We start from the raw sequence: 27,347 nt of genomic DNA, 5'->3' as shown, positions 1-27,347 counted from the left end.
TACTAACTATGCCATTTTTTAAAGTTAGGCATAAAAGGAAAAGATTGACATTTAAGAGATCTCTTTTCAAAATAACCCAATGATATTAGGTAGTAACAAAGTCAACTAGCTGTATGTGTATTTTTCATTAAGTCAAACATTAAATTAAATCATTAAATTAAACACATTTTTATCAATACTATTATAAATAAAAATATCCCTGCAAATGACCACTGAATCCAATTGTAAATTACAGAAATGTAGAAATATATGATGGTAGATAAATTATCTCTAAAGAGTTCAATATTTTCTATAGAGCAAGGATTTATGTTACCTGTTTAAAAGAATTTTTAATTACTCTTTAAGACTAAGTCCCTGTGCTAGAAGCTAAGGAAGTAATGAAATATATAAAAGAACTACATCTCTAGGAACTTTCCCTCTGATCTTGAGAAGACATTCATTTCTCAAGCCAGTAAGTGGCAAGAGCATCAGTTTATGTTTAAGCACATTACATCTTTCAGGACTGCTTCCAGAATGAGATCAATGTGGGATAGAGTTTTTAGAGAAGAGCAAGGATTTTTGGGCATGGTTGCCTAACAATTTCGACTCACTGCTTTCTCTTAAAACTGGTAATTATTATGGATCATTCTTCCTGCCCAATCCCCACTCCAAAAATACACTTGCAATTATGCATACAATTTCTAAGGTTTCACTGACTCCTTAAAGCCTAAAAACAAACTCCAAGGGTCCATGGCCTTGGCAAAAATAGTTCTGTTTTACTGGAGAATTAGATATGACTAGATATGATTCAATAGGACTAGATTGATAAATAAAAGAATGGATTTCTAAGGATAAGGAAACAACCAAAAATGGCCAAGCACTCCTCTACAATATTGCACATAATTCATACTTAAAATCTGGTGAGTTCTCCTACTTTCTCTTTCCAGCTTCTGATATTTTGGAGAGATGTCTGAGCAATGTCAGTTGTGTAGCAGAAAAAAATAAACCTTACTACCGTGTAAGGAAATATATATAACCAGCATTGTATTTATTTGATAGTCAAAGCCTTTCCACTCACAATGGTAGATTTCTAAGGCAAGATAAGTCTTTGCATTCGCTACTTGCTTCTGACAAAACTAGATAAAATGTATTATTCTCTGCATTTTAAGTCACAAGACTAACACTTATTTCAAGAAGAAAATTAATGTCAAAGGCATAAAAAAAGAATTCAGAAATTTATACTCATACACTTTTACATTTCCACCACGTTTTGTTACAAGTAATTATAAAGTGATTTTTTTTTTTTTTAAATCCACAGGCCTATTGGAACAAGTCTGACACTTTAGTATCTGGCTTAGAAAATATATACAAAACACTTTATTTTAGTTCCTCAAAAAATCATTTCACATCATGCAGACCTAGCCAAATTCCTTCTTTTCATGGTTCTCTGAATAGCACTCATCACAATAACAATGAAGTAAATCATTGAGTAATTAATTATTTAAGATTTTCCTTTTCCATCCCCATAAGAATATGAGCTCTGCAGGGAAAGAGTGGTATCTGCCTTGGTTTGTACTATACATCCAATTCCTTATGCATTCATAGCTGCTCAGTGAAAAAAGAAATTAGTGGTTAACTAAACTCTGTATCCTTGAGATTTATTCTAGATTGAGTTGCTTCTCGGCCTTTTGGCTAAGGTCAAGTGGAGATTCATTTTAGATTGAGACTGCATGGATTACTTCATTTTTCTAAATGCTACTTCCAACGTTCTCTTATTTCCCTTGCATTTTGCTTCTTCCCCTTCTCCAGCTCTAGGGTATTGGCACTTAAAGTACCCACACAGAAGTTTGGGGGCTTTTTGTATTTTTGCTTTTTTAACTTGGCTCAAGTATAATCTTCTTTTTCTTAGAAATTATAGAATCTGATAGATTTCTTCATAAACAGGCTCTGACTTGACCTTAGTTTCCTTCTTCTGCAAACTACCCTCATAGGCTACCCAGAGATGGAATATAGTTTACACAGCTTCTACTCTTAGGGTGTATGTTGGATAATACATCTGACAGCTTCTACCAATATTATCACTGAAAAAATGTTGAATACTTTATTAGCTGGAACTCCTGTGTTATCACTATCAACTCAGTTTAGCTAGACAAAACAAGAAAAAGAGAATTTATTAGCTACATTTCATTAATGCCAAGGACAGAAATGTAGGTTGGCTTTGGAGAAAAACTGAAATAAAAAAATGGAAGACATCAAGAAGCCAGAAAATTCCCTCTCTTATCTTTTCCCTTCTGCTTCTCACTAAGCACTAACTTCATCCATTAATTTTTCACTAAGGCCTCAGTGTTACACTGAAGAAAGATGTCCAATCTACAGCATCCTAGGAATGCATTATATTCATTCAGGTGGTTCCCTTTTTTTTCAATTTGAATTTTAGAACCCATATTTAAAATCCCAGGAAAATAATGCCAATTAGATTATCTTGAATCAGATGGCCACCATGTTGTAATAAACCATCATAAAAAAAAAATAGAATCATATTGTGCCAACATGGCTCTCATGGACCCTCCCAAAAATGTTACAGATTAGTCAAATGGTAGGGTGGGGGCAGCCAGGAAGGAACTGGCTTCATTATAAAAATGGAAATGTATGAGGTGAGACAGCACTCTAAAATGTCTGCAAACATAAATATTAATCAATCTAGCAGAAAATAGAGTCTAATTATTATCAGGTCTCTGGATTAGAGATTAATTGATTCATGTGCATTGAAGTGAGAGAAGAAAAAATAAATGTAAAGATTAATAACTTTTACTATACAAGAATTTAAGTTTTGTAAATCCATGAAATATAACTGAAATAAAAAGGGAAACAGCAAACCAGGAAATACTAATAAATAAATGATGCCCCCCCCAAAAAAATCTAGATCATGAAGGAATTCATACAAATTAGAAAGATTTAGATTAGAAAGATTTTTTTTTAAATCGGGAATAGGTCCCAAAATTCTTTTTTAAAAAAGATTTTATTTATTTATTTGATTGGGAGGTTGGAGACAGAGGGAGAGGGAGAAGCAGACTCCCAGCTGAGAAGGGAGCCTGATATGGAGCTTGATCCCAGGACCCTGAGATCAAGCCATGAGCCAAAGGCAGACACTTAACTCACTGAGCCACTCAGGTGCCCCAAGAATATGTTTCAAGATTCTTAATTTACAATAGAGTCACAGTTTTTATAATGGAATTGATCTTCGAAAGTAAAACTGTTAAAGATCAACACATAATTACTGAATTACTCATTCATGGGAAAGACTCATGTGACTATCAGCATATGTGAGTAAAGAGTTCTGGAAACTCCAAGTCAGATGACTCCTTAGCAAGATTGCAAATGTGACTAAGACAAAGAGAGCTATAAAATGATCCCTAAAGAAAGAGGGCTCATCAAGCAAAGTATGCCAGCATGCAGCAAAGACAAAGGAGACTGAGGATCTGAATCACAAGGAAGTCTCCAGTGTTGTCCAGGGGAGAAGATTTCTAGGAAGCTGTCATGAACATTCCCCCCTGCAGAAGAAATGGGGCCCTAAACCTGGCTCCATAGCCATGATAGCATTTCATCTCCCCAGCAGTTAACGTCATTTCAGAGCAGGTGTATGCTAATCCTGGACAAACTCCTCAGGTCTCTTTGGAGAAGGCTACATTTCTGTCAGAGTGTCAGAGTGGAGAGAGTTGCACCCAAAGAGACATTCTGTAAAGAGGTTCAGAGGATCTCCCTTCCCTCAAGTCCTCCGCAGAGTCCTGGGTAGTACGTATCTGTGAGGAAGAGGGTTTGAGGGGAAAAGTCACTAGGTTCTCTCTTCTGGCTTCTCTCACAAGCCAGAATGCAAAATAGGGCATTGCATTCTTACACATACACGTTTTCTTTAGTATTGTGGCAAAATCAGCTGTTCTGATCCCACCTACCAAAGATTACACTCAAGACCTAAAAGAACCGATTTGTTTCCATGTAACTTAATATGTCCTAGAACAAAGCTCAAAAAACATGGTAGGACAAAAATGTCCAGCACTCAACAGAGCAAAATTCACAAAATCTGTTCTCCAAAAATAAAAAGAACAGAAAAATAAGACTCATAATAGGAGAAAAAAATATCAAAATGAACTCAAAATTATAAAGATGACAGAATTTATAAACAAGGACATTAAGACAGTTATTACAACTATGTGTTGAATATGTCCCATATGTTCAAGAAACGATAAGATTGAGCATTTTAAACAGAGACATGGGTAATATGAAAAATACCTACACCAAACTGGAGATGAAGACTACAATGTACAAATAAGCCTCAACCCTTACCTCAAATCTTACATAAAAATTAACTTGAAATAGATCATAGCCCTAAATGTCAAAGCTAAGACTATAAACTCTAGGACAGTACATGAGGAAGTCTTTCAGGAAGTGAACTTGGAGTACTATTTTTACCACTTAAGCGTACTACTCTAAGGTAGTACATAAAAAACTAGAACATAAAAAAGTTGATATTTGTACTTTATCAAGATTAAAAATGGCTACCCTTTTGAAGACCTTTATAAAAATAAAAAGGAAAGCCACAGACTAGGAGAAAACATTCAGAAAACACATATCTGACAAATGACTTGCTTCCAGAATATATGAAGATGTCTTACAACTCAATAGGAAAAATAACATTATAAATGGGCAAAATGTGTGAATTGATGCTTAATAAAACAAGATATATAGGTTGTCAATAAGCATTTGAAAAATCACTAATCAGGGGCACCTGGGTGCTCAGGGAGTTAAGCATCCGGCTCTTGATTTCCGTGCAGGTCATGATCTCTGGGTTGTGGGATCGAGCCTCGTGTCAGGCTTCCTGTTCAGCATGGAGTCTGCTTCTCCATCTCCCTCTGCTCCTCCCCAAGCTCACACACTATCTCTAAATAAGTAAAAATATTTTTTAAAAAATCACTAATCAACAGAAAATGCAACTTAAAACCAATCAACACCCAATAGAAACTGCTAAAATTAAAAAGTCAGACAATGCATAGTATTGGCAAGAATACGTAGCAATAGTCACTCTTATATGCTGCTGGTAGGAATGGAAATTCTACAACCATTTGGAAAATATTTTGGGAATTTCTTATAAGGTGAAATATGCACTTAACATTTGAATCGTCAATTCCATTCATAAGTACTTACCCATGAGAATGAGTAACAAATGTTTATAAAACTCATCATGGTGATGGGTAAACAATTCAAAGTATATTCATAGAGTAGAATATTACTCAACAGTGAAACAGAACCAACTACTGATTCATGCAGCAACACACATGGATTTCAGAAATACTACAGAGTAAAATGAAATCAGACACTAAAGATTACATACTGCTTGATTCCACTGATATGAAATTCTAGAATAGTCAAAAGTAATATGTAGTGATGTAAAGCAAATCAGCGCTTGCTTGGGATAAGGGATAAGCGGAGTTATGGATTGTAAAGAGGCACAAGGTTACTTTAAGAATGAAAGAAATGTTCTGCGTCTTGGGTTTTGCGGAAGGTAGAGTATATGCATTTGCTGAAATTCATCAAACGATATGCCAAATTATCCCAAAGTGGATGCATTTGTATATATAAATTAGTGCATTCAATTTTTTACTTTGTCTTGAGATGACAGATCTATACTATGGGAAATGGACAACAATTTTCCCTGGTCTATACTTTGAAAGAAATGAAATAATGGATTGATAGCAAGATCAGAATAAAAAGTGATAAACTTCTGGAAATGGCTAAGAGTGAAATTATTTGTATCCCAAGGAAGTGTTCACAAAAGAGACAACAATTATGAAGAATTTTCTCGATAAAATTAAAGCAAAGAAGATAACACTTTCTGAAGATACTAGCCACCCTCTTTCCTCAGCCACTCTGGTTTGTCAGTGGGCTCATGAACAGAGGAGGAAGCGCCAGGTATTGAGGCTATGCATGAGTTTAAAAACATGACCTTACCCTCAACAAGACCATTCTGGCTATCATTATTGATAAACATCTAGCATGCCATAAGCCGAGTCTGATGCTGATTTTCTTTTGTGACACCATACCCAAAGAGATCAACTAGCCAGGATGACCACCCCACCTCCTCGTGGAAGAGGAAGCAAGATGTTTCATAGGAATACATGCAATAGCTATGAATATGCATTGTTGTCTGTGCAGCTCTCTAAGTACCACTACCCAAAAGCTAATGGAATTTATGATTCTCTATCATGAATCCACAAAACTTTGCTTCTGACCAGAGAATGCATTCACCAGCAAGGAATGGGAAAAGTTCAACCCATGGAATTTGTTGATCCTATTATATGCCACTTCACTTCAAGTTTCTTTGCCTGATACAGGCAAGTTTCTTTGCCTGATACAACAGTGGAATACTCCATTAAAGACCCAGTTAGGGTGCTAGCTAATAATACCTTGACCAGCTAAGTGCTGTCCTACAAGATTTTGTGTATGTTTTGAACCAGCAACCTATATCGTGCTATTTTTCTCATAACTAAGAGACATGGATTGAAGAACAAAGAAGTGGGAATGGGAGTGATTCCTCTCACTGTTATCTTTAGGGACCCAATCACAAAATCTTTTCTTCCCATTTACCATTATTGTCTCTAGGGGACCTAATGATTCTGCTGAACTTGAAGTTTAAACTATTCTCTGTCACTTTTAACTCTTCACGCCACTAAGTCACAATAGGCAAAGAAGGGTTTGCTAAGCCAACTGGCGTGACTTATCCTGATTATCAAGGATAAATAGAGTTGTTGCTATATACTGAAGACAAAAAGGATTCAAGGAATCCTTCGGGTTGCATCTTAGTACTCACAGATCCGATGGAAATGGCTAAGAATGGGGCGATTCAAATAAGCAGGGCCACTCATTACTCCAGCCCTTTGAAAATGAAATTTTGCATCCCTCTTTTTCTAATATAAAGTGCAGTAGTAGAGATTAACCTTACAGTTCAGAATGTAAGTTATAAGAGATCAAAGGAAAATTCAAACCAGGTTTGAAAAAGAATGGACATCACCCAGAAGTACAGTGATTCATGGAATTTTGGGTCTATCCTTTTGAGGAAAGAGTGAGTTGCATATGACCATATATATGTATATGTGGCTATGTAATGCAGACTTACTTCATATAATTTGGAAGCCTGAAGTTGGGTGGCTCTTGTTTTTGAAGGTAAAATATGGATGGAAGAGTGTAAGCAAATGCAGAGGTGACAAAGGATGAACTAAGCTAGATAATGTGTTCAACTTTGCATCACTCCTGGGCCTATTTGCTCTGGACTTGTATCCACCTGAAATGTATATGTTGAAATCCTAATCTGTAATATGATAGTATTTGAAGATACAACTTTTGGGAAAGAATTAGGACTGGATTAGGTTATGAGAGTGGGGCCCTTATAAAAAGAGTCAGACACATAGGGTCTGTCTCCTTGTCATGTAGGGACACAGTATGAAAACAACCATCTGCAAACCAGGAAAAGCTCACTCATCAAACACTGGCTCTGCCAGTACCTTATTCTTGGACCTCCCCGCCACCAAAACTGTGAGAAATCAATGTTTGCAGTTGGAGTCACCAAGTCTACGGTACTTTTGTTATAGCAGCACCATCTAAGACAGCGTTTCACCTTCCAGGCTGCTTCAAAGGAAGAGAACCTGAAACTCCATTTCCCAGACAGCCCTCCCCCCTTAGCTGGATGGTTCCAGGTTAGTCCACAAATGGAGAGTAAGCATTAAGATGCAGAAAGTAGCAGAGAAGGGGAATCCCTGGGTGGCTCAGGGTTTAGCAACTGCCTTCAGCCCAGGGCATGATCCTGGAGTCCCACATCGCGATCCCTGCATGGAGCCTGCTTCTCCTTCTGCCTCTCTCTCTCTCTTTCTGTCTTTCATGAATAAATAAATAAAATATTTTAAAAAAAGTAGCAGAGAAGAAAGCATCCTTTCCTGGCAGCAATTTAAAAAATAGGAGCAGATGACATGAGACATGGTGAGGATTCCAAATCATCCACTTTGGGTGCCTCAGGTAACAGAAACATTAATAACCACTTTTTGGAGAGTCTTAAGATTCACCGTAACATCCAGATGAACTCCTGAGAATCCACTCTAGGTCCACTGGCCACACAGACCAGCAGGTTGGCTTCCCTTACCTTCACTCCCCAGCCCTAACCATGGTTATGCCTCTAATTCCTGGTCAAACCCCTACCTGTTTGAATATCTAGAAAGCATTCTGATTCTCTGGCTGAAATCCACAGTACAGGAAAATACCACAAGTTTGATATGTCCAAAAATGACAGAGAATTAATCCTTCAGAAAATTAAAACACAAAAAAATAAACAAGAAAAATGACCCTTCTGATGAAGCATAGATCAGGGTTTTTGCTGTGTCATGATCTACTAAAAGGGCTACTTATATGGGAAATAGAAGGGCTATTTTTATCTTAATTTGCTATAAGAAATTATTAAAAAAAAATCATGTTCTGGTTATACATTTTTTGACAGGAACTGGAGGAAAAGTAATTCACCACATCTCCCACTCAGATTTCAATTAACCTCAGCAAGTTCATCACCAGTGGGCTCATGTTACTATACACAGCCTACCACACTCAATGTTATAACAATAGACTTGAAATATTTTGTAAATTATGAATCATTTTAGATTATTAAAAATATGACATTCAATATCAGAGGGCATTAAATGATGAATGAGTCAGTGCTAGAGGAAAACAAAATCCGGTTTCCTGCTCTAAGAAACATTTCATGCCAGTGATTACAATTTAAAGTTTTGTTTCAAAGTTAATTACAAAACTAATGCTGATTTAGAAAAAATCTTTATGCATGCAACAGCTAAGGAAAACACCTCCGTGAGCAACCTGAATAAAAGCTCACTTCCAAGCATCAAAAAGTTCAAAAGGAAGGTCTCTCTGTGATTTTACGTTCAGCTTTAAAAAGATTACTCTCACTTAATAGAAAATACTTGTTGTTGTCAAAAGAAACGTTATGGTCCATTAATGTTCCTGGTAAGAGCATTTAAATATTTCATTGTTACAGAGAACCCATCATTCAAATCACTGAATATTTATTCCCTTTTCATCTGTTAAAAACAAGGTTAAATTACAGAAGTTATTCATTAAAGGTCTATTTAGCCTATATGAAGTAAATGAAGCTTTTCCAACTAAAAATAATCCTGGCCTCTTGCTACATTTTTAGCATGCTGGCAAACGACATACTGATATGTGAAGAGCTAGACAGCTTTAGCGACCCCAGTGTGCCTTTGGCACAAAGTCAAACAACGTCCTATCAGGGCAACACTACCGCCTGCTACATGATGTGACACCCAACTCTATCAGTAACATCATATGCAGCTTCCAGATAAGTTTTACTATTGACATGTTCCTCTCAGCATCAAGTGACAAGAGACCATGTCCAGGAAAGAGTTCTGAACCTCAGACACACCAGAGGCACGACAAACTAATCTACGTTCAACTGAGCGTTTTGGTCAACTGATAACAGATGTTACAAGTCACAACCCATCGTGGGAGAGGTTGTTTCTAAGGCAATTGCAGAGGACAGACAACCTCCAATGGTTCTAGAGCGTGTTGCCACCCACCTGAGACAATGCATGAACGAGTAGAGGAGCCAGAAAATGGTGATAGCACAGCAGCTATCTTTGTTAGAGTGGAGCAGAGGAGAAAACATAAGTCTGAGAAGGACCGAATATGCTACAATCTGCAAATGATCTCTGAATCAACAGCATTTTCTAATTTTTTTTTTTTTTTTTTATGATAGTCACACAGAGAGGGAGAGGGAGGCAGAGACACAGGCAGAGGGAGAAGCAGGCTCCATGCACCGGGAGCCTGATGTGGGATTCGATCCCGGGTCTCCAGGATCGCGCCCTGGGCCAAAGGCAGGCGCCAAACCGCTGCGCCACCCAGGGATCCCTCAACAGCATTTTCTAAAGGACAGACATGGGTACAGGAATTTTGCCCAGAATTTTCAGGCAATATTGTTTAATTTCTTGAAAATGTGACTTGTGAGAAAATAATGCTAATCTCCGTTTGCTGACACCCACCAGATTCCGGACATTGTATCACACGCTTCATTTCTCTAACATATTTAATTCTGGTGACAACACCTCAAGATAGTCATTACTATCTTCATGTGTTAAATGAAGAAAGTAAGGTGCAGGAGCTAAGCAATTTGCTCAAGAGCGCACAGCAAGTGGAAGAGCCAACACTTGATCCCAAATTTATATGGCTCAAAGTCCAAGCTTCTTTCCTATTTAAAAATTTGTGAGTTCTATATTTATCATTGCTCATGTACATATATAAGCAAACATGCATACAGACTATGAATACATCTACTCTTATACAATTTCTTGGGCATTTTGATAACTGTAATAGGCACCAGAAGAGGGGAAAGCTTTGCAGACCATATTTCTGCCAATCTATTTGGAAAGACTGAAAAATCATAAAATCATGGGGGAAAAAGAAGGAAACTCATTTAAGAGAGAAAGCCTTGTTGATGCAGATTAGGACTATGTAAATTATTCTATTCAATTTTCTGGGATTGATTTTCATAGTACTGTAAGCAATCTCTCTAGGAAAGGGTAAGTATTAAATAGGGTTTTTATAAGACAGAGAAAGGAATGTTCACGAGGATTCTTTTTGAGGAAAAAGCATCAGCACTTAGTGAAATTTTGGATATCTCAGAGAAAAATTCAAAAAAACCTTCCTTATTATTTGCCATAAGAAAAGCGGCATAGGGGATAGTGCAGAAGACAGATTAGCAGGATGTAGAAATCAGCCAAAATGATGCAGAGACTGGAGGCTGATTTCCCAGAGAAAAAGCTAAAAATATACTTCTGCTTCAAACAAAGGAAGTTCTGGAGATTGGCAGATAGTCTATTATGTTTTTCCTCTAGTTTGAAAATAAGAATGGAACCCTCTGCAATTTACTGAGACTGATGATTCAATCACAAAATACCTCTTCATTTGATTGCCTCGGGAAGCTCTCTTCAGCTGTCCTGAGCTTTCCTTTTTTTTTTTTTTTTTTAATTTCCTTCCTTGCTTCATTTGAGTCAACCTAGTAGGAGGTTTAGGATATCTTGGATGTGCATCTTGGTAGCTCAAGAAAAAACATCAGCCGAATAAAAGCATTTGTATCTTCAGGTGACACGAGCACACCAAGATCTTTCTCTAACTAGCCGCGCAAACTCCAACAGCTCAGGAGCTTAGTTTGTGCCTCCTTTTCCTCCACGATGAAGCAAGGGGACAGGCTGGATGACATTCTCAAACTTATCAGCTCTAACTTCCCCAAGTTTGAGCACCAAGCTGCTAACTGTGGCTGGCTCCCAGGGGCCCATCCGGGCACGCCACCCTCCACATTCTGCGCCTCTACTGCAGCTCTCGCTGCCTCACTTCTCAAGAATGATATGTTTTGCTTCCGTTAACAAACGTCGATATTGATTTTGTAATCCATTATTTTGTGATAGTCGCAGAACCATTCTACTCCTTCCCTTCGGGCCATACCGCTAAGTGCACATCCCCACCGAGTGCCCTCTGGAAATAAACCTGAGTCCCCACACTTTAAATACCTCCCAGACTACCCTCCTTTTACACTGAGAGGGTATTGATTTCATTGATCCTTTCAGTAAATAAATACCCCATTCTTTCCAGTCCTGTCCTTTCTTTCCCAACTTATTTTACATACTTGGACAAGTGACTTCACTGGGCCCCTCACACTATCTGACCGAACTCAGTGGGACTTGAACCTCTGAAAACAAAACCGTTGCATTTTCCTTTTGATCGTTTTAAGAGAGTGTCAATCTCTGCATATCACTTTCTTGTCCCAGCAAGGGTAAGCCTGGTCACCCCTGCCAGGCCCTTATCAAATTTCTCTCACCTTTGTGATAAGCGGTTGGGATTTCAACTAACTGAGGGGGGCTCCCTGAGAGCGTGGCTGCAGGTGGATTCCCTGAGCTATCTGCATCTGCCCCACATCTCCCCGCATCGGTGGCGGGAAGGCCTGACAGCTAGATGATAATGTCGCCTTTGTGTAGCAAGGAAAACGTTTCTATTTGCCTGTCGAATGTAAATTTACTAGGCCTGGCACCCGCAAGGTGGTTTTGAGGAAAGAATGCTTTGGGGTGGATCAAGATCGAGTTTTGAAGCCACAGTTCTTTTTGTTGTGTTTTTTAGATAAGTAATTTGAACCATTTCCTTAAAAAAAGGATTGTTCTCCAAATCCAGAAAGATGAGGCGGGCAACTTTCCTGCCATTGGCCCCCTTGTTGATTGATGGTATAGCGTAGATCCTAGTTACCCAGCTATGAAATTTTGGAAAATAATTCAGGATTTGAGTAAATAACCCACAGAGGATCAGGCTCTGGTATTATTAAACTAGAGCAATCTCAGCTCACCGAGGGGGTTAGATTTAATGTTTCAACTGAAAGAGAGACTGGGACACTCTCAAGAAGGAGATACTTTCCTTCTTTTTTTTTTTTTTTTAAAGATTTTATTTATTCATGAGAGACCCAGAGAGAGAGGCAGAGACAGAGGCAGAGGGAGAAGCAGGCGCCATGCAGGGAGCCTCACGTGGGACTCGATCCCGGGACCGTGGGGTCATGGCCTGGACCGAAGGCAGACCCTCCACCCCTGAGCCACCTGGGTACCCAACCCTTTCCCTCTTATTCTCCCTTCCCTTCACTCTCCAATTCTCCTCCAAGAGCTGATGCTGTCGCTGCCGCTTCAGGGTACTCCGAGGTGCCCACCATCACTGCCTGCCTGCTCCTCAGAACTGATTTTCCTTCTCACTGTATCACAGCACAACGTTTAGAAATATGTTTCTCACCAACCAGTCATAATGAGGCTGTTCTCCAATGTAAGAATTATTTCATGTATTCATTTCCTGAGGATGCCACAAAAGACCTCCCATTCAGCGGCCTACAGCAACACGTTCCCGCCAAGTTCTGAAGGCCACAAGTCTGAAATCAAGGTGTCAGCAGGGCTGTGTTCTCTCCAAAGCCTCCAGGAGGATATCCTCCCTTGCCTCTCCCACTCTCTGGTTCTAAGCACTTTCTTGGATTGTGATGGCATCGCTCCAATCTTCACCTCCATGCCCACATTACTCCTCTTTGGTACGTCTTTTAGGTGTGTCTGCATGCAATCTCCTTCTGCCTCTGATAAAGTTATAAGGACTTTGGTGATGGTATTTAGGGCCCACTGGATAACCCAGGGAAATCTCTTCATCTCAAGATCCATCGTTTAGTCATATCCACAAAACTCCCTTTTTTTTTTTTTTTTTTCCAAATGAAGGAACATTTACCAATTCCAGAGATTAGGACTGATATCTTCCAGTGACCATTACTCAATCTGCAACACTCAGCCATAGAAGTTCTGGGTCATGAGTAATTGTACTTCTCTGGATATTTAGAAGAAACAAGTCATGATTTCTCTTAATGAAGAGTTGATATCAAACATCTATGTCCATTTATATAATATCAGGTACATGGTTCCTTATTAATCCTGAGTATTTATCCCAGGAAGGGCACTTTCCCTAAGTTTTCCCTACCTCAGAGTGATTTCCCTACCTTCTTATGTCGTCCCCACATCCTGTCCTCTGAACAATATTTTTTCATTAATAAAAATATTTATTATAGGTAAGGTTATCTTTATCTCCCCCTGTGTTCCTTCCTTCATCATGTATTTCTTGAGTCCCCCTGATGCTCCAAGATCTGCAACAGCCACTAACTTTTAATCTGAAAATCTCTTATCCTTAATTTACTCAGGAGTCCTAGGAACTTCTGTGAAAACATTCCTGTAGGGCTATTTTGCCAGTCAGGTCTTCAAAATAGATTGATAGGTGGGTAGAAGTATAACCAAGACTCTGAGAGCAGAGGACTACTAGACTTCCCCTACTGACATCCCAAAATTTCAAATACCTTTGGAGATACTCACTATATTCCCACAGGTCCTATCAGAGTACCATTAGTAAAACTTGAAGCTAGCCAGGGTGTTGGTGAGTAACTAAAGGTAGAAGGGGACAGTTTACCTGAAGGGGTCCTTCAGGCACCACAGCTGATGGTCTACCATGGGGAGTGGTTCCTTAAGAGGAAGGAAACCAAGTGCTCTAAGTCCAGAAGAAAATCAATCTAAACTGGAGATCCAAAAATTAGCTCAAAGAAATGATCAGATGAGCAGAAGTTTCCATTGACAAGGTAGTTGGGCAGGGAGACCGGGAAGGGAATCTTACTATAGAGAATCCAGAAATTATGTTGTCAGAAAACTTCCCAAGCTTATTTTACTGATTACAAACTTAAAACGTTCTAGTGAAAAATTTGGAAACTGCAGAAATGAGTATTAAAAGATTTACCAAAGTCATTCAGAACTCCTATCATCCAAATAAAACCATAATGAATGTTCTACTCTACTCATCTTTTTTTCTTATAAAAATGTGTTTATTGTAACATAGAAGATATTTTATACATCGTATGTTGCATCTTACTTTTTTTTGCTTAGTGCCACATAGAGACTATTTTCCAATTTCATTGGATATTCTCTGCAAACATGATTTCAATGAGTGCGTAATTAACCCATCACGTAACTTTACCTAAGAGTCTTTATTGTTGGACGTTTGCTTCAGATCCTTTGCTATATAAATAATGTTTAGCAAACATCTTAGTGCATGATGCTTTATATGGATCATTAATTATTACTATGAATTCCTGGATGTAAAAATACTAGGTCAAGAAAATTAACACTTTCAAGACTCCTGACACATAGTAATAAAAATTATATATAAGTGACTTAGTATAGTTTCTGGCCTGCAGAAAGCACTAATTAATACTAGCTAGGGTTTAATAATAACTTTTCATTCAAAAAGATTGTAGCCATTTACACTCCCGTTGCCATCCCCCATTAACTACAGTTTTGTTAGAAACACATCTCTGAATCTCCTTTGAAATTTAGAGGTGGACTCTAAGTTGTGGCCATCCACCAATACCAACTACCTACCCCCAAATTCTGACCTGGTCTCTGGTAGGACTCTTGCTATATTTCAATCTCTCCAAACAACTTACAGTATTGTTCCAATCCTCAGTAACTCCTCTCTAAATGTGATCCATTAGAGCCATGCTATACGTAGTATACACCCAGCCCTGAACACATGGCTCATATATCTACATCCAAATGAAAAGTGTCCCAAGTGGTTTGATATCCTCTAAGGAACAATTTTCTATTTTATCCACATCTTGTCCACCGAGAAACTACCAAGGCAAATTGTCTATTTTATGATGCACTCAGCGTATCGTCACAAGGAACATTCACTCCTCTCTCCACTATTTTGAAAAGCACTTTTAGTTTAATATATGGAGTTGTGTTAGAGGTGCCTTGCTCTTGAACATGGGGGTGATTTATAAGGGGTTCATATAAGTGTGTGCCGTGCAATCTGAAAGGCCTGACCTTTCATCAATCTTAAAATTGGGAAGGAATTATCTCATTAAAAGCAATATCATACACCTTATTCAGCTGTCATGAAGTTCAACTTGAAATTTAATATAATTTAAGGCTACGCATGTATTCTATCCAAGTATGGATTCGATACCATACTTCATACTATTACAAGGTACTTCAATATGTTTTGTGTAATTCTATAAAATTTCACCCTAATGTTTCTTATAGTAGCAAGGATTCAGCTACCCTGCAAGAAAATCATGTCCTCTTATTTAAAAGTTCATCATGATTTTTTCTCGTTTGATCACTGTCTGCCTGTGGCCATTACCCAAGACTCCCAGCTCCACTATTACATGTGAGTTCTGCTGTATACCATCATGAGCTACACACACTACATCAATTAGAAAAGTCATTTCAGTTTGAAGGTCAGGGGTGGGTTTCTGCCCATAAGCACATAACTCTTTATACCACAAGCCATGTGGTCAGTATTAGATTCAAGAACTAAGAACTCTGTTTAGGCAGGAAAAACATCTTATTCATTATTACAATAAGTGCTTAGCATGGTACACATAGTAAAGGTTCTTCTTTTTCTTTTTTCAAGATGCATTTATTTATTTGAGAGACAGAGAGTAAGAAGGCAGAGGAGCAGGGAAGAGAGTCTTCAAGCAGACTCCCCACTCAGTGCAGAGCCCAACTTGGGGCTTGACCTCATGACCCATGAGATCAATCTGAGCTGAAACCAAGAGTCAAATGCTTAACTGACTGAGCCGCCCAGATGCCTCTAAGTTTTTTTTTTGTTTTGTTTTTTTCTAAAAGGAAGTTAAAAAGGGAGGGAGGGTAGGAAGGGAGAGAGAGAGAAAGAGAGGAAGTCAGGGAGGAAAGGAGGGGGAGAAAAAGGAAAGAAGGAAGGAAGGAAGGAAGGAAGGAAGGAAGGAAGGAAGGAAGGAAGGAAGGAAGGAGATTGAAGTAACACACAACATGCAACAATTTACTTGAGCTTCCCACTTACCTGTTGCTGGCCACCTTTGGTGCTATGATTATTTATGCTGATCCATGACCATTATACTTGACCTTGATTTAGTCACTTGGTTTGTTTTTTCTTTTTCTCTTTTTTTTTTCTTAAGATTTATTTATTTATTTGAGAGAGAGAGAGAGCAAGCGAGCATAGGGTACTGCTGATTTTGCCTTTGTAATACAACCTTACAAGCCATTTGTTAGGCTGTAATTTCCAGATCCAATCACTATTCCTAGTCTGTGTTCAAATAGATTTCTTTCTTTGTTCCAGGATCAGAAGATCTGTGCACCATTGGTTTGGTTTGGAATCTCTTATGTGGATCTTGGTAAAATTCCCTTGAGCTGATTATTAATATCACAAAAATTCTGGCGGGTCTAGCTCTTCTAAGAAAATCTATAGCCAAATTTGCCTACAACTCTAAATTTTTAAATGCTCTGGGAGTAATTATAAATATCCTTGTGACTTTGCAGTAGCAGCCAACAGAACTCGGAAGTATCCTTATGCACAATTTGGGAAGGACTTTCAGATCCACCCAAAAAATAATTAGTGTGAAGGTAATCTAACACAGACAACCAAAAGTAAACTCAAGCTTCTTGGGATTTCTCTCCTCCTCCCCTTCCCCTACCCCCCGAACACATGCAGACACACAAACACACACCAACAAGGGTTTGAACATTTTTCCTTGGACTTCAGTAGTCCACCTTTGATGATGCTATATGACCTTATATTTCAAATCTGAGCTCTAGTATTTACAATTGTGTGCTATTCGGGTGTCATTTTTAAATAAGAGATTATAAAGAGGGATGCCTGGGTGACTCAGCAGTTGAGCCTCTGCCTTTGGCTCAAGTCGTGGTCCCAGGGTCCTGGGACTGAGTCCCGCATTGGGCTCCCCGCGGGAAGCCTGCTTCTCCCTTTGCCTATGCCTTTGCCTCTCTGTGTCTCTCATGAATAAATAAATAAAATATTTTTAAAGATTATAAAGAAATTTACTTTAGGGTATAATTAATTTTTTTAAGATTTTATTTAAATCTTTAAAGCATGAGCAAGGAGCAAGGGGGGAGGGCCAGAAGAAGAGGGAGAAGCAGACTCCCTGCTATGCAGGGAGCCCAACACAGGGCTGGATCCCAAGACCCTGGGATCATTACCTGAGCTAAAGGCAGATACTTAACCAACTGAGCCACCCAGGCACACCTAGGGTATAATTAATTTTGTAATTTGCTTTAGAAGTTATAAAAATAGAATTATTTCAAAATAAATTTATTCTGTTTATTTAAATAGAATGATGTTAAGGACATCATCATTTTTACCATGCATATTTAAGTTTTTTAAATACCTAATTTATCTCTTCTAATTTATTTTTACTCATTTGTCTTTATTTTCTAAAAGCTATGACATAGATCATCACAGAATATCCCAAGTTTCTATATACCTTTGAGAGCATATAAAACCAGAGGATTTTTGAGGGGCAAAATACTGGTTTCTGAAATTTTATCTCCTTGGATTTTGAAATTCCATGGAAATAAATTCTCATGTCCCTCAAATGGAATCAATTAATTGCGTATAACTTCACTGTGAATTTTTACTTATGAATATTAGAAGTTATAGTCAATTAGTAATCAAGAAAATAGAACCCCAAGCTTGAATGTTCTGAACTGTATTTGATATATGGAGATCATTACAAAAGAAGGGTCCCTAAGAAGATTTCAGGACCACTTGGCACAGCAACAACTATCAGGTAATATTAAGGGCAAAGATAGCATCAAGAGCGACATGATAATAAACACATAAATTTATTAAGATTTTATTTTTAAATAATCTCTACACCCAATGTGGGGCTGGAACTCACAACCCCAAGATCAAGAATCACATGCTCCATTGACTGAGCCAGTCAGGTGTCCCCCAAATCACATAAATTTAGTTAGTTTAAAGGCAGAGTCAAATTTATTTTCGTTTGTACTACTCTCCTACTTACATTTCTCTTTAATAAAAAAACTTAAGAGGCACCGGGGTGGCTCAGCTGGTTAAGTGTATGCCTTCAACTCAGGTCATGATCCTGGGGTCCCAGGATAGAGCCCCACATTGGGATCCTTGCTCAGTGGGCAATCTGCTTCTTTTTCTGCCCCTCACCTTACTCATTCTTTACCTCTCAAATAAATAAATAAAATCTTTAAAAAAATATATCTAAAAAGAACTTTACAAAGTTCTTTTCAAATGCCAGGGTTATGAGTTAATAAGAGAGCCAAGAGGGATTTGGGATCCAAAACTCTCAGAATTGAAGGCCCTAAAAGCAGATCCAAAGTGAGATGCAACATTACTGTTGGAAGTATACAAAGGTCAAAGATCAAGAGGAACTAAATAATTGATTTAAAGTTCGGGGGTAAGGTGATCTTGAAATTAAAATATGCTGGACTCCATAAATAAACCCTTAATCATTTCCTGCTCTGACCAGACTAACACATGAGCATTCTAGGACCTTGCAGTATGAGGCACATGAATCAAGATCAAAATATAATAAACAAGCTACTGTGACAAGAGTAAAAAAAAGCATGTGTTGACCAAAAATGACCTAGTTCCCACATAGACTGGCATAATGTTTTCAGTTATAGACCATTAGTATACTGATGATGAAAATCTTTTTGTCCAAAGTCTGTCTTCTGTCTTCCAAAATCCTTTTATGTCTCCCTGCTTCTCCTCTATATAATTGCAATTGAAAAGAAAATATTCTAACACCAAGTATCTATTATCTATTTGTTTGCCTATCTATCTATAAATCAATCAATCAATCAATCAATCAAATATTGGGCTAAGGAGCTAAAGAAGAAACTTTGTCCTTCAAGGAAATTTGCCACAAAATAGTGTGGCAAATGAACAGATTAAACAGTTGAACAAAGTGAAGAGTAAGGCAATTGGTAGAGTCAGAGGAAGGAGAGATTATACTCAGTGGAAGAGATTCAGAAAAGTCTTCATGAAGAGGGGACATTTCAGAAAGAACCTTAAAATGATTAAGATGTTTGTCAAATAAAACTGGGGGAAGGGTTATTTGCTTCCAAATATGCAATCGTTGAATATTTCTGAACAAGAATAGTAGACATTGGACATTAGAAAAATGTCACCCTCTATCCTAAGTTTGACAAATAAGAGATAAGGAGTTATCTCAACATTTTTAGTGGCAATTTTATTCATTCCAAAAGGAGATTTTAATTTTTATTTATTTGAGAGAGAGAGAGAGAGGGCATTAGTGGGAGGAGGGGAAGAGGGAGCAGGAGAGAGACAAGCAGACTCCCTGCTGAGCATGGAACTCCATGCAGGGCTCAATTCCAGGACCCTGAGATTAAGACTTGAGCTGAAGTCAGACAGTAAACCAGCTGAGCCACCCAGGTGCCCCATCCAACAGGAAATTTTGATACTCTTTCTAAGACTGTTTAATTCCAGCAACCCTCACATATTTAAAACTGGTAATAAATTATATGAAATAATTAGCTCTTCCTCTGACAATTCACAAGATCATGGAAATTTGAACAATTTCCTGTTCCATTTTGATAACCAATCTCTGGTTATCTTTTGGTTGATGATCTTTCTAAGGAAGCGTGTGTTTTTTTCTAAAGTGACTTTGGAGAATTCTTGTAAAATTTTTCTCCTCAAATCTAGCAAGATGGAAATTATGCTATAGGTTTAAACATCAGGAATTACAATTTTCCATCACAGAGTATAACTGTTTATTTCCTTGAGTCACACCCTGAAAATCTTATGTTCGTGTGTATGTGATCTATGTGCTTATGTGGACACATGAAGTGATTTTCAAGAGTTATCTTAAGTCAGATGCACAGTGCTGGCTCATTGAAATATTTAGGTAAAAATTCTCATTGGTTTCTACATGAACCATTTCTTAAATCAATTAAAATTAAAAAGGAGATTTCTGCTTCTAAATATAGCTCCATGAGAAATTTCTGGAAAGTTTTTGTGCATCTGTCACCTAAAGTCTAGATTGCCTCTCTGACCTTGGGGAGATAAGAGCTCTTCTGTTCCTCACAAGTTGGATTAGAAGCTATCAAAGCCCTGAGGACGTTCTAAAGACCAAGAGCTTCAACCACCTCCGCTAGATTTTTGAGAGAACGAAAATTATCTTCATTAGTCTTGTCTCCGCCCATTGCATGAACAAGAGATGATGGAAGTAAGAATGCACCCACTCATTCACCACAGAGACCCTGGCTTAGGAAGTGCTACCTCTTCTGGAACTGTCCTTTGTTAAATGTAGAGATGTTCTATTTATTGAGAAACATTTTCATTAGCCTGGAATGAAATAAGTAATCAACTCAACCTCTCCAAAATTCCTAACTATCTACATTGCAGGTGCTGTATATTTAGGAAGCAATTCACACAATCCTTGTTCAGGGAGTAGGTGGCCTCTTGGAAACATCCTAGCCATTCCGAGGCCCAAAATATTGTTCCTGCTACCACTTCCTCACCTATTCTCCTCATGAGATTTCATCTTTGGCATCCAGTTCAGTGCTTTCTCTGCTCTCCTGTACTGCCCAAAGCTATTTTGAACTTTTGTGATCATTTTACTTTGAAATAGAAATTAGCCTTTAGGTTAGAGCAATACTGTTAGGTAACACAGGTTGAGTCGTTATATTTCCTTCCCCTTCTTGTCCTTATTGTCACCAGATTCAAACTTGATGTATGGTTTTTCCCACATTTAAGAGTTAAACTGAAAAACCTAAATCATCTGGAGAGAAAACCAGTTCTGGGCATAAATTTTCCTTGACGCTTTTAATTTACTGATAAACTTAGGGAAGCTCTTCTTCCTGAGAGCTTCTAGGAGTTTGAAAAAAAAATTAAATTCTCTTCATTTAATCCAAAGTTAGTGTTAAATTTCACAGCATATATATCATCTCACTTCTGTTAGAAGGGCTATTATCTAAATGACAAGAGGTAACAAATGCTGGCAAGGATGTGGGGGAAAGTGAACCCTTCTACAGCGTTGGTGGAAATGTGAATAGTGCAACCACTATAGAAAATAGTAGAAAGCTTCCTCAAAAAATTAAAAATAGAACTACCACATAATCTAGCAATTCAACTTCCGAGAAATGAAATCACTATTTCAAAAAAATATCTGCACCTCGTGTTCATTGCAGCATTATTTAGAATAGTCAAGACATAGAAACAACCTAAGTGGGATGCCTGGAGGGCTTAGTGGTTGAGCGTCTGCCTTTGGCTCAGGGGGTGACTGGGGATCCTGGGATTGAGTCTCACATCCGGCTCCCCACAGGGAGCCTGTTTCTCCTTCTGCCTGTGTCTTTGCCTTTTTCTATGTGTCTCTCATGAGTTAATAAATAAAATCTTAAAAAAAAAAAAGGAAAGAAAGAAACCACCTAAGTGTCCTTGATAAACGAATGGATAAACAAGATGTGATATATATTCAATGGAATATTCAACCATAAAAAGGAAGGAAATCCTGCCATTTGTGACAACATGAATGGACCTTTAGAGAATCATGATAAGTAAAATGAGTCAGACAGAGAGAAATATTGTATAATTTCACCTATATGTGGAATATAAAAAACAAAAATGAATTCAAAGAAACAGAGGGAATTGGTGGTTGCCAGCAGACAAGTGGGACAAGGAAATGGGTGAAGGTAGTCAAAGGGTACAAACTTCTAGTTACAACATGAATAAATTCTGGGGATCTAATGTACAGCATGGTGACTATAGTTAACAATACTGTATAGTATACTTGAAAGTTGCTCAGAGAGATCTTAAAAGTTCTCACCACACACACACACACTCACACACACACACACATAAAGTAACTGTGTGAGGTGACAGATGTGTTAACTAAATTTATTGTGGTGCATATCATTTCACAATATATATGCATATCAAATCATCACAGCATACACCTTAAACTTAGTGTTTAATGTCAATTATATCTCAAAAAACTCACCTGATAATACCTACATTATAAATTTAGAACATTAATGCTATTCTAGAAAATGACATTCACAATTATTTAAATCAAAACAAGAAATAGAAATATCATGAAAAGAAATAGAACCTGAGAGGCCAATGTTGTCATTTGATTATATGAATTTACTAAAATCAACAATTAACTGAATGAGGATGTTGATGCAGCAATTATAACTCCTCCCCCTTTTTTTTCTCAACCAAATGACCAAAGGGTCTTAAAACTTTCAGAAAAATAAATACAAAGAAATTATTTACTGGTATCAGACTGTTTTTAGTTTGTTTTTTTTTTTTTTTTTGGCTTTATCCTTTCAAGAGCAATCCTTTTCCTCAAAAATTCGTAAAAGGTCACCTGAATTTCCACAAATGAGGCAATCTAGCCAACGACGACTTTGTAAAAAATTTTGAGTATAGTTGACACTTATGTTACAATATTTTCAGGTGTACAACATAATGGTTCAACAACTCTATACATTACGCTACGCTCACCACAAGTGTAGCTACCATCTATCACTGTAAAACACTATTACAATATCATTGATCATAGCATTTCCTCTGCTGTGCCTTTTATTCCCATGACATTCGTACCATAACTGAAGTCTGTATCTCCTACTCCCCTTCACCCACTCACTACCCCCATCCATGGCAACCATCAGTTTGTTCTCTGTATTTATAGGTCTGATTCTGCTTTTCCAATAATGACTTTTTAACTCCCAAATTGAAGGGACACTTGTAAACCCTCATTTTAGTTGACCTCACAGTCACTTTTGGCACTGTGATTATTTCTTTTGCTTTGAAATGATTTCCTCTATCGAGTTCCAAGATTCTGCATGTCTTGGTTTAATTCCTACTTCAATGATAACTCTTTCTCAGTCTCTTTTCAGTTTCACCTTCCTGTCCTCCCAGGAAATGTGTGTTTTTCCCAAAGTCCCTTCATCTGTACTCTTCTGCGTCCAGTTAACTCTCTGTCCTGGAACATCTTAGCCAAATCTGTGATTTCAACTACCATTTGTTCAGTGGTGAATCTCAAATCTATATTTGCATCTCAGGTCTCTCTCCTGAGCTCCAACCCCTATATCCATAAGCCTATTACACATCATCCATCTATAAATCAATAGATCCCCAATTGAACTCACCATTTTTCCTACTTTTTTCCATGCCCATTCCTTCAAAACACCATGATGGGGCTGACCATCTAACTATTCAGTCAGTAACTGAACAATCGACATCAACCACTTTATTTTTTCCATCCCCCATTCCCTCTCTATCCAGTCCTACTGGTCTTTATCTTCTTAAATCATCCTCATTCTCTCAGTTCCTACCACTGCTCCTTCAGCTCAAGTACTCATCACTTCTTCTCTGTAATAAGGAATAACATCCTAGCAGATCCCCCCAGTTTATTCCAAAACTTCTCTACCTACATTGCACACAGATGCTAGAGCTGTTATTCTTAATGGAGTGACTGGAAGGAAATCATATAATCCCATTCAAATGTTGCAGAAAAAGGATGAAAAAAGAAAGACTTCTTTAATTAAGTCATATTTCTGGTAAGTTGTAAAATCTCATTGGAGATTATAATTTCTTTCTTTGCAGTAATAATTTTTATTTTGAACTTCAAAATATTTCAAAGAAGACCATATGTTTATGTATATTGAAAAATGGCATGTGTTGTTTTTAAGAAAAAAAAGAACCTATACCATATAAACTTCTCTAGGGTCCACATTCACCTTAGAATAAAGAGCCATTTGTTTAGCATGTTTTATAAGATTCTCAACAATCTGGCTCCTATTTATCTCCCCCAGCTTCTCATCAATGATTACTAAACATAAACACTGTATAAAGCTACAAGTGATAAAGAGCTATTTGAAGTCTTTGCACATGCTATTTTCTCTATTTGAAATACCCAAACTACAGGCTGGTGTGTGTGTGAGTGCGCGCGCGCACACACACACACACACACACAATTTCCTCCTGGCTGGTATCTTCTTTTTCTTCAAGAAATTCATCAAGTATAACTGCCTTTAGAAAATCTTCTTTGACAATAAAATAAATTATTTTCAGGGTGAAAAAAAAAAACATGCCTCTAACTCTCTACTCTCATCTTTAAATATCATGTGAATTCCTCTATTATATTACCCATCACACTGGAATGAAATGCTTGGTTTCCTTATCTACATTCCCTACTAGACAGTGAGCTTCCTCAGAACAAAGATTACATTTTTTATCCCTATGTCCCCAATATCCAGCCTGGATTTAAATAAATGTTTTCTGAAACCACTTAGACATGTTTTAAATGTTTTAGTAAATAGTAAACAAATTCCTTAATATAGCTTTGTTTTGAGCATTTCATGACTGATATTCTCTAGCTTATAATACGATATCGCCATAAACAGAGAATAGCCACTAAATGACTCACCGCATTCTATGGACTATGTGTCAGAGGCACTGAAGTCTGAAGTATGATGAAAGCTTTAAGACAAAATAAGACACAAGTTTCATATTTTAAAAAAATTCTTTACAAGCAAAAGCTCGTCAGTTAGCTAAATAAATTAGGTTTAGTTCATTCAGTAATTTTCTCTTTAATTGGCTTTAAAACTCAAATTTATAAGCCTATTAACAAAAGAAGACAAATTGCTTCCCATAGACAATACATAAAGAAATTTGGTGAATGCAAAGTAGCCCAAATAAATTATATTGCAAATTGTTTTAGAAGAAAATAGTCCATTCAAGGAAGATAAACTTGCTATTAATAGCTAAGATGGTCCTTTAATGTCTTTGTTACGTGTATTTATTATTATATAACCAACTATTTACATCAGCATGGATTTGTTCCTATTGAACATACAATTAAATTCCACAAAATTTGAGGAATTACAATAATAATGTATTCATAACCACCCCGAATATGTGTTTAAGACATTTGACTGTCTGCCAAAATTTTTTATCATCTCTTATGCTAAAGGATTGCATAGGGAGTTTAAGAAATAAAAACAGCTTTTGTCTACTGCTCACCTGGCTAGTTGCACAATTACTGTATACACAGTGTGTAATCTGAGTCCGGGGTAAGATGACAGCTTTGCTGCCACCATCACAATCAGAGAGAAGAGCCACCTGCAGGTGTCACAGTGCTCCCTGGCCATGGTCAACACCTGGGCACTCAAGCCCCTGTTACCCAACAGGCTGTAACTCAGGGCACAGAGCACAGAACTCTGCTAAATCTGTGGTATCCTTGCAGTTAACTTCCTGCATTGTCTAAACCTCCACTTGGTTGTCTAAACCTCATTCTATGAGACTCCTTCATTCTTCCACACATTGATTTATTCTTTCACAAAAATGTATGGAGTACTCACCTTGCACAGGCTCTGTGCTTTGTGCACAATACACATGGGATTCAAGATGAGAAAAACAAGCAACGGTCCTGACCTTGTCGAGTTTATAATTTATTTGGGATTCATTATTCACTTAAATATACATCATTCTAAACTCACTAAGCATCATAAAGGAAAAATATATAGGATAACTAAGATACCTAATGATAAAGTGAGAGAAAGATCTCTCCTTCCCCATTTTATCACATTATCTTAACCCCTGATAGTCTTATTTCCCAGCTCAGAAATTGCCTAATAGCTATCCATTGACCAAACCTTATTTCTCAAACATCTTCATGGTCCAGATATAGAGGTTGGCTCTGCCCATTCAACTGTCATTAAGAGCTGTTACAAAAATAATAGTCTTCCAGGACACCGGGAGGGCTCAGGGGTTGAGCATCTGCCTTTGGCCCAGGGTATGACCTCAGGGTCCTGCAATTGAGTCCCACGTCAGGCTCCCCACAGGGATCCTGCTTCTCCCTCTGTGTCTCTCATGAATGAATAAATAAAATCCTTAAAAATAATAAAATAATAGTCTTCCATAATATTTTCAAATGATAGACATGTCTATCCTTAGACATGTCTAGGTGTTTTAAAAATATTTTTAAGTATATACCTTTTAATTCTGCACATATTTTTAGCTTGTGCAATTTCTTGGAGTAGGGATACCATGAGCTTATTGTCCATCTTGTAAATGTAGATAAGAGATATTTTGGTTAGTGAATGGCCCTAAAGGAAGCTTTTGGGCTTGTTCCAAATGCTGAAGGCTTGATAGAGTCGTACAAAAGTTATGGGGAAAATGAACATTTAGCTAAGGCTTCTTTCTAAGACAGTTTGTGACTGGAACTAGATGAGGGAGAAAAAGACTAGCTTAGAAAGTCTCGGAGTTGTCTTGAGGGATAATAATAAAGTTGTCTCGTGGGAGACACATAATTACTGAGTGCTGAGCGTGGCCCCGCACTCACTGGCACCACCACACTGCCATGCCACGTGAAGATTCGCTCATACGGAGATGATATTTAAAGCATCTCAAACTATAAAACCGGTGCCCACTGTTTAAAAACTTGAGCCTGACTCTTTTTGCATATGGAACAAATCCTGTATAAATATTAATTGGACAACTGTCAGCTCCCCGCATTTGGAGTTACTGTTACGTCAACTGTCAACCCACAGACAGGTTGAAGAGGGGGTAGGGACCCTCTGGGGACCCCTCTGATCTGTCTGCCCTGCATCCTTGGTTTAAGCAGGGAGCTGGCCCACGCCAGGGCAGAGTCAGAAGAGCTGCTGAGCTCCCGGCCTCTCCCAGGTGACACGCTCATAGCTCCGGCACAGGTGTGTCCCTGGCCATAAAACTCCCCCCCTGGGGCCCAAGGTCAGCAACAAGCTCTCACTGGGCCACAGAGACTCTTCCTGGGAATGAGGAGATGACGCTGGACAATAAGGCTTTTCCCCAGCATGCTGAAGCTTTCAGACTTGGGAATTCACCGCACAGAGGGCAGGGACAGCGGAGACCCAAGCAGCCCTCAAGCAAAACTG

The 27,347-nt window shown here is 38.0% G+C and overlaps 1 long non-coding RNA gene across 2 annotated transcripts in view; it reads right to left on the bottom strand.

Moving 5' to 3' along the window:
* The window catches only part of LOC144286766 (uncharacterized), a 133,365-nt gene extending 107,885 nt beyond the window's left edge, over positions 1-25,480 (bottom strand). For both annotated transcript variants that reach the window (XR_013354734.1, XR_013354761.1), the window contains exons 1-2: positions 25,456-25,480; positions 24,860-24,912 (exon numbers count right to left, since the gene is read on the bottom strand). This is a non-coding gene — a long non-coding RNA (uncharacterized LOC144286766). The remainder of the gene's footprint in view (positions 1-24,859; positions 24,913-25,455) is intronic.
* Between the last annotated feature and the right edge of the window lie 1,867 nt (positions 25,481-27,347).

This window comes from Canis aureus, chromosome 1, assembly GCF_053574225.1.
Source record: "Canis aureus isolate CA01 chromosome 1, VMU_Caureus_v.1.0, whole genome shotgun sequence".
Lineage (NCBI taxonomy): Eukaryota > Metazoa > Chordata > Mammalia > Carnivora > Canidae > Canis > Canis aureus.
Note: the sequence above shows the minus strand (reverse complement) of the source record. Positions and strands in the feature narration are given on the sequence as shown.